The 7,551-nt window shown below is 40.2% G+C and overlaps 1 long non-coding RNA gene across 2 annotated transcripts in view; it reads left to right on the top strand.

Annotated features, from left to right (window-relative positions):
- Positions 1–2,292: 2,292 nt before the first annotated feature.
- LOC146866431 (uncharacterized) overlaps positions 2,293–7,551 on the top strand; it is a 43,545-nt gene continuing 38,286 nt past the window's right edge. For both annotated transcript variants that reach the window (XR_014976806.1, XR_014976805.1), the window contains exons 1-3: positions 2,293–2,336; positions 2,519–2,617; positions 2,699–2,825. This is a non-coding gene — a long non-coding RNA (uncharacterized LOC146866431). The remainder of the gene's footprint in view (positions 2,337–2,518; positions 2,618–2,698; positions 2,826–7,551) is intronic.

Below are 7,551 nucleotides of genomic sequence, written 5' to 3'. Positions count from 1 at the left end.
TATGTTGGGATATAGGCATGCCTCCTCCCATTCTTTGTACTCAGCTACAAATCTAGATAAGCAATTTGCTGTATTATTTATTGCAACTGGGTGCATTCCACCTTAAAGGCATTCTCTTGCAATTTACAACCCACCACCCCGATTAACAGGTATCACTCTTTTCAATAATTAAATAGTTAAGTGTAATTAAGTTCTGCTCCACTCTAGAGGCACACACAGTGGCCTGATCTAATCTATATATAACTAGTACATGCACTGTATCCAACCTTTTGCAACTGGCATCCGTGATAATAAAGGTATCTTTGCCAGTATAAAGGCTTGGAAATTAGGAGCTCTTGTAACACTAATCTTAATAGTTGTAAATTCTCTATCACATTTGTTGCTTCAAATACACTTTGATGATTTTAACAACTCCTTCATGACACTTGTAGATAAACTATGAATACTAAATCTGCTGTAGAATTCTGGAATTGCAAAAAAAGAGGACAATTCCTCCTTATTGAAAAGGTGTTTCCATGACCTAATGGTTTACACTAAATCTTCCTTAGATGAACCATTGCGACCTAAATTCAAATTCTCCTCCTTGCAAAAACAACACTGAGCTGAACATTTAGTTATTGTGTCTGTTGTTTGACTGTTGAGTTCTGAGCTCTTGCCTCCCACACTAAGGGCTGATTTTGACATTGGTGGTCCGACTTCCAGACTGCTGCTGTGGCGGTCAGGAGAACACCGCCAAGCTTGTGGCATCCTGACCACCATATCCTGACACTACCAACAGGATGTTAGTGTGTCATCAGCGGTGGTACGGCGGCGACATGCTTTGGCTCATAAGGAGAGCCTGAAGCACATGCTACCGCAGTGCAGTGCCACTTGCACATCGGGTGCACTGTGTACCATGCATCATATTCTTTATGGCACAGAAAAATAATATACCATTTGGGGAGTTTTTACGGTTGCAACGCAATTGTACAACACTGACTGATTTTTATTATCACGCAGAGATCTTAATGAAAAAGTTAAAAGCCAGGGTATATCCTGGAAGACTGATTAAACATTCACTCAAAAGAGCCCGATTTTATAATCGATTCAGTCTGCTGGAGACGAATAAAGAGAAGAAAGATACAACAACAGGGAGAGTTGTATTTGTAAGCCAGTTTTCCACTATGAGCAATAAAATCAAAAACATAGTGAACAGGAATTGGAAGATCTTAAACCATGGAGTGACAACGCAACTGCAAAAACCATTATTTTCATTCAGGCGAGATAAGACAATTCAAAATTCTTTAGTGACGATATATAAAGTAACATCAGAAAGACAATTAACCTTAAGTGGACAAAAAGCGGTGGGGAACTACAAGTGTGGAACATGTTCCATATGTCCCCAATGTATTGAAGCTAAGAGTATGGTATATGCAGGCAAAACACTGACAGCGACAACTTTGAATAACTGCCGCAGTAAGAACGTTATATACCTACTTACCTGCCCATGTGGGCTAGGTTATGTGGGGGAAACGAGTAGAGAGCTTCGTACTCGTCTTTTAGAACATAAATCGGCGATAAGAACCAAAAAACAAAATGCCCCACTGACAGACCACTTTGTTAGAGCAAACCATGATTGTAATCAATTTCAGTGGTTTGTTCTTGAAAAAATCAGTGTGAAAAGAAGAGGAGGGGATCTAGATGCAAGAAGAAAGAGAAGAGAACAATGGCACATGTGCCTCCTCAATACAGTTGACTCTGGATTAAATTCTAGGGAAGACTGGATGAGGATTCTAGCCATTTAATGACATAGTCGACGATAGAAGGTAAAATAACTAATAAAACAGCTGGAAAGGTAGGGTGGAATTATTAAAACACCTATAAAAAATCGGGTCCCCCTGCGAGGGAGGGGAGGGGGACTAAAGAAGAGAATCACCAATCTAGGGGAAAAAAAATAAGTGAGGAACGGGGATGTGTTTACCTTTCGGGTATAGCAAGGCAGAGTCAGCACATGTCAAGGTCAAGAACAGCCGTTATAAAAAGAAACTGGCAATATACTGCGATATATCGCAATTTATGTGACATGGCTAGCGTGAACCGTACTCAACACACTATTAAAAAAAGGTGAAATTTTGAAGAACATTACGAAGCATCAAAAATTGGAAAATACTGAAGATTTAGTTTCCAGGTAAACATAGGCAGAGACACCACTGGTTTATGCTAAAATAGGATCACGTGATTTAGGAACCAATTAAAGGCGAGGTTGCATTATTTAAACAGAGGTAGATCCATCGGGCTCTCTGATACACACAAATGAACAGGAACAGACTCCACGGAGGGACGCTGAAAGATTAGAGGTAAGAGCGTAGCCAGCAGTGAGGGAGAACAGGGCGACACGAGCGGGCGGGGGAATGCTCGATTCAAGCTAGTAGAATGGGGTCAGGGATTTTAAATAAACGATATTCCGTAACCCCGAAAGAGACCTACCCGTCTCTGCTCTAAAATAGATTTCCCCCTTTTTCGTTCCAAAAATATGCAGCGTAACAAGTGAGAGGAGGCACAGGATTGTACAAGACCCAGGATATCGAAAAACGCTGAGAGTAAAAAATGTGTCTGGGAAAAGAAACACGGGAACCAGGTATGAGAATTTATCAGTTGAAAATATAGGATATAAAAATCAGGGAAGGCCTTTGATAAAATATGTGTTATTTGATTTTAGATCTGAACAGAGTGCAGCTGTATAAAAAGAGCAACAGCTGAAGAATGGTAATTGCAGAGAGGCCGAAGAAATAGAAAGAGGCTTCAAGAACATAAAGATCATAGAAGCCAGATAAATATATATCGAGGTGAGGGGGCTGATGAATTGGTTATGTCCCGATTTCAATCAGTAACAAAATATAAAAGTGTAGCCGTATGTGTTTTTAATAAAATACGTTTTAACAGGTCAAGTGAGTGTCTTAGTACACAATCAGTTATATGATTGGTTGTTGTTGTGTTTAAAGCTGTTGTGTTTTAAATTGTAAAAAGGTGTAGTGGAGAAGAGATGGTTGATTATCATGCTATATAGTTTCTCCAAGGGATACCTTAATCTACATAGTGCATGCACAACAGTGCAAGCAGAGGTGGGCACACCATGTGCCCCCATGCACAGTCTCCACTATGCAAAATAGCCCTGGGGCCCTGTTTGGGGTCCCTTCTCTGTCTTTATGCCTATATTTTCATGGCTCATGAAACGGTCGTCAGAAAGGAAGGTCAATATCGCCACTGCGGTGGTGGCATCGGCACCACCTCCATAGGTAGACGCTTTCCAGACGCTATGGGATCCAAGATCCTGGCGGTTGCAGTGGTCTTGTGGTGGTTCAGCCACCCCACTGATAATCGGGCAGTCGGACCTGCAAGGAGGCGGCGGTCGGACTGTCACTGACACTACAGCAGTGTCAAGACTGCCATACCCGGAATCAGGCCCTACGTCCTTGAGAAGATTGTGACTGCTCGCCCTTGCTACCCTGAGCATCAGGTGCGAAAGCCTGTATTTGGCATTATTAGCACAGCCATAGCAGAATTGGTCCTAGGACATCAGTGGGAAATGGCCCCATGCACCATGCTTGGGGCCCAATAGCCTGTATGCCCTGTGGCTTATCAGAATGGGTTCTCACACTTCTCAATGTGAGGGTGGTGATTTGAGCAAAAAGGGAAATCATTCAACACCATCTCACCATTAAGAAGGTAATGAAAGCAAGCCACTGCTCAACTAAATGTTCACCTCAAAGTGAAGTACCAGGAGAAATGGAAAGTGTCAAACAACCATAGTTACCTCAAAAATCTAGCAACAGACAGCAGTTGTTCACTGCTGATGCACAACGTCAACCATCAGTCCTCACACAACCATAGATCCTAGGGTCTAAAGCCCCTTGAATTTTTCAGGATATCCTCCAAAACACCAAGTGCATGTATTAGTTTGATTCTGTCAGAAACCGTAGATCCCTGATTTGGATATTTTTGTTACTGTTACGAGCAAGGACCACCTTGTATTTTTCATCAGTGGTTGAAGTTCATAAAAAGAAGGCTGGGCACAATGAGGACAGGGACAGTAAGTGTTGGATGGAGCCACACACATAGCGAACAAGAGGATATTCTGCAACTATCTTGTTGGCCTTTCACAATCAGATAAATGCCTACAAAATATAATGTGTACATGTTAATTGAAAAATACATGCAGTTTATAGTACTGAATGGGGACTCTACTCTGATGTAATTAATGCTCAATTGGTTAATCCAATCACTGCATCTGTCAGTGTGTAATCAGACACTCACAGGACTAAATCCTGTTTGGTGCAGTGGAAAACAGTTACATGTGTATTTATAGAGCTATGAGGTCCCAGCCCACCAGACTGAACACACTGTGAATATGCAAGTCATTATTTTAAAATTATACTGCACACAGTTTAAGACTGGCTACAGCACAATATGCAAAGAAAGTTGTCTACCTAATGCAATTTAAAAAAGAAAAAAGATTTCTTTAGAAGGACAAATAAGACTACATCTTTGTTACCATGAAGCCTCAAATGGTTCCATCAATTAAAGCCACACACTAGTTCCCAAAGAGACTTTATATTTGCTGATTAACAAATTGCATACATTTACATTTGTATCAGGGAGCAGGCACTGTGGTAAGAAGGCTTATTTCTCCTTTTAGCCTGATGGAACTCAAGGTTTGCAGTAACTGCCATGGGTCGGTTGTTTTTTCACAAAAAGGTACCTGATTTTCAAAAACTCGAAAAAGTTTTGGAACCTTGTTCCCAATAGATCCTGGCCACTTCAACCCAAGTTTTGCATACTCTCTGACAGGTGGGAACCAAGGAAGATATATTTTTCACACATAACATTGAAGGCAAACATGCCACAGAAACATATGCACACCGAGAGAAGCCGACAGGTATTAAAAGTCCTAATTTTGATTTCTTATAGCCAGCAAGAAAAATGATGTCGTAGAAGCTGTCCCGCCAGCTTTTTTTTTAATTTTGAGGACACCAAGCCAAAGTATGTCAGCAACCTTGAAGTTTTACAAATATCTGTCCCCTGCTCTTTCAAGATCATTAAGAAGCATTTCGGTCACACAAAAAGACGTTGGACATTTACAGCCTTCTTTTATGGCACTGGCCAAAAATTCTAACCTTCATCAAGTTTTTTTTCTTTACCGAGAATGCGTTAATTGTCCTTTTTTAAACAGATTTTTATTGAGTTTCAGCAAACATACATTCAAGTCTGTGGCCCTCGGGATGCACAAGGGAGAAAGTCAGCATACAGTACTATAGATAATATGACAAGCAGGGACAAGGTCACATCCAGCCCCACCAAGTACTCGTGATTGTCCTAGTGAACCTGTAACATGCCCTACAGGGCGTTTACAAAAATATTCTGTGAATGCACAGAATCTATTCATCCAAAATTGTAGGTGCCCGGACACTATGCCTACATTTAACAGGTACAAATGTATAAATAGGGCAAATGCATCAAGGGAGTCCGTGATGAACATCTTTCACCTTTCAACGGGTACTTATGTGGAGCAGCGTACTGTAACTGAATACAGCGGCATCACTACATATTATTCTAATTTCACGGTGCTTGGCACTTGGTCAACCACCAGCTTAACTGCCATGCAGAGAATTCACTGGCATGTACCTATGCTATGTTCAGAACGGAGCAGTCACACACAGTTGTCAACACCCTAATGAAATCCAGTGCCAAAATCCTGAAAAACGTACACCAGGGCTTATGTTGATTCTTGCAATGTCAGTAATATGTCCTTGAGCTGGGAGAAGGCAACTATTGTCACATACCCTGTTTTGTTCACTGACTGAATCTTATTTAGCAGGATTTCCTAAAACAAGAAAAAATAATTGCTGCAATCTCATTCAAATGTGGCAAGGTATGTAAACTAATACAGTTTATATAATCAAACAATATCCGAGGGATTTGTGTAGAGACTGAAGGGAAAGAAGCCATGTATCACAAACAGTACCATAGACTGTATTTGTTTATGTACCGTTTTGCCATTTTTTTAAATATATGGATATGTTGTTGTTCTATATAGGCATACATTTTCTAATTTCTTGTATTATTTGTTTTCCTAATGCTACCATTTGACTTTTGTTTTATATCTACCTACGGATGACCTTTATATTTTCCACACATTCACTGTCCTATTTAGCCCGTATCATTTATTATATTTTACGAACTTGTATATTCCTTTGGTTTAAAATTCCAATAAAATTCTTTGAACACAAATAAAAAAAATGTTGCAAGGTATGTGGACATTGCAGCTTTTTTTCAGAGCTAGAAAGTCTTCAAAGAGTCTGCAAAGCACTTCTGGGCTACCGAAGCCTGGGTTACCACACAATGGAAATAGACTATTACAAACTTGCCCACCTGTTTGTACAATAAAAGCCACCAATGACTATGCGATGGGATGCTGTGCAGGCCGTAACACAGAGACCTTTCTCTCAGCTTCATATGCTACTTCCCCATCTATGCAGAGCAGTGCCGAAACAGCACCACTATTGTCACCCCATTTCAAGAGCGAAGTTATCTATGCTCCTATCACCCCTAAATAGTTAGTACAGCAAAAGTTCAAAATGTTCCACAGTAGTTCCACAGCAGTTCCTCAAATGGCCACTAGTTTTACATAAATGGGATTGCCGATGTTTTTCCAACTTTCAACTCCTGGTAGCTTAACTGCAAACGGAAAATGGCGAATTCGATTAGGCTAGCAGAAAAATGGCTGAATATCGACCCCCCCAGATTATCGTGACACAAAAATGTCGAGGACAGAATATCGCGATAGAAAATATCGAAAGATAAGTGCATATAGAGAAAGTATAGATTTACTATTCCTAACTCCACTTCTACATACCTTGAATATATATATATTTCACCAAAGTTATATATATGCTTACTTAACTGTTGATATTTAGAATTCAATATTCTGTTGTTCTGTGCCAACAATATTCTGGTTTCGATATTCGAGGTGCACACCATACTGAAAAAATAGCGAATGCTATATTGGCACTGGCACATTGGAACAGTGGCCGTCATTGAGCAAGAGGAAAGCAAAATGTTTATCATGTTTCACTACCAGCATATCTTCCAGGCATGGTTCCAGGCCACCTAGTGCTAGCATCTCGGACAGACGGGCCAGTCCAAATGCTGAGAGGGTAAATGTGCTGAAAACGAATAAGCATATGGTGCACCAGGCAGAATGCCACCAGATGTTTGAGAGAAAAGTACAGTATTGAAAATTACTTAGACTATTCAACCTCTTTAAAACACAGAGAGATAGCCAACTTTGCACCACTGGTTAATCGAAATTATTCAATACAACTTGTTAACATTTGATCTTATTTAGGTTTATCAGATCAAAACATTAAAAACTGTTGCATACTTTTCTACATGGTCATTTTAATGCTAAGGTTTACTGCAGGCATAGACTCCATATCTTACATTAAATGTAGGAGGCAATAATAGTGTTCTATGAAATTGAAATGAAAAGAGGGCCTCACAGGACCTTCTTTT

This window comes from Triturus cristatus, chromosome 2_1, assembly GCF_964204655.1.
Source record: "Triturus cristatus chromosome 2_1, aTriCri1.1, whole genome shotgun sequence".
NCBI lineage: Eukaryota > Metazoa > Chordata > Amphibia > Caudata > Salamandridae > Triturus > Triturus cristatus.
This window is presented reverse-complemented; position numbering and strand designations above follow the sequence as displayed.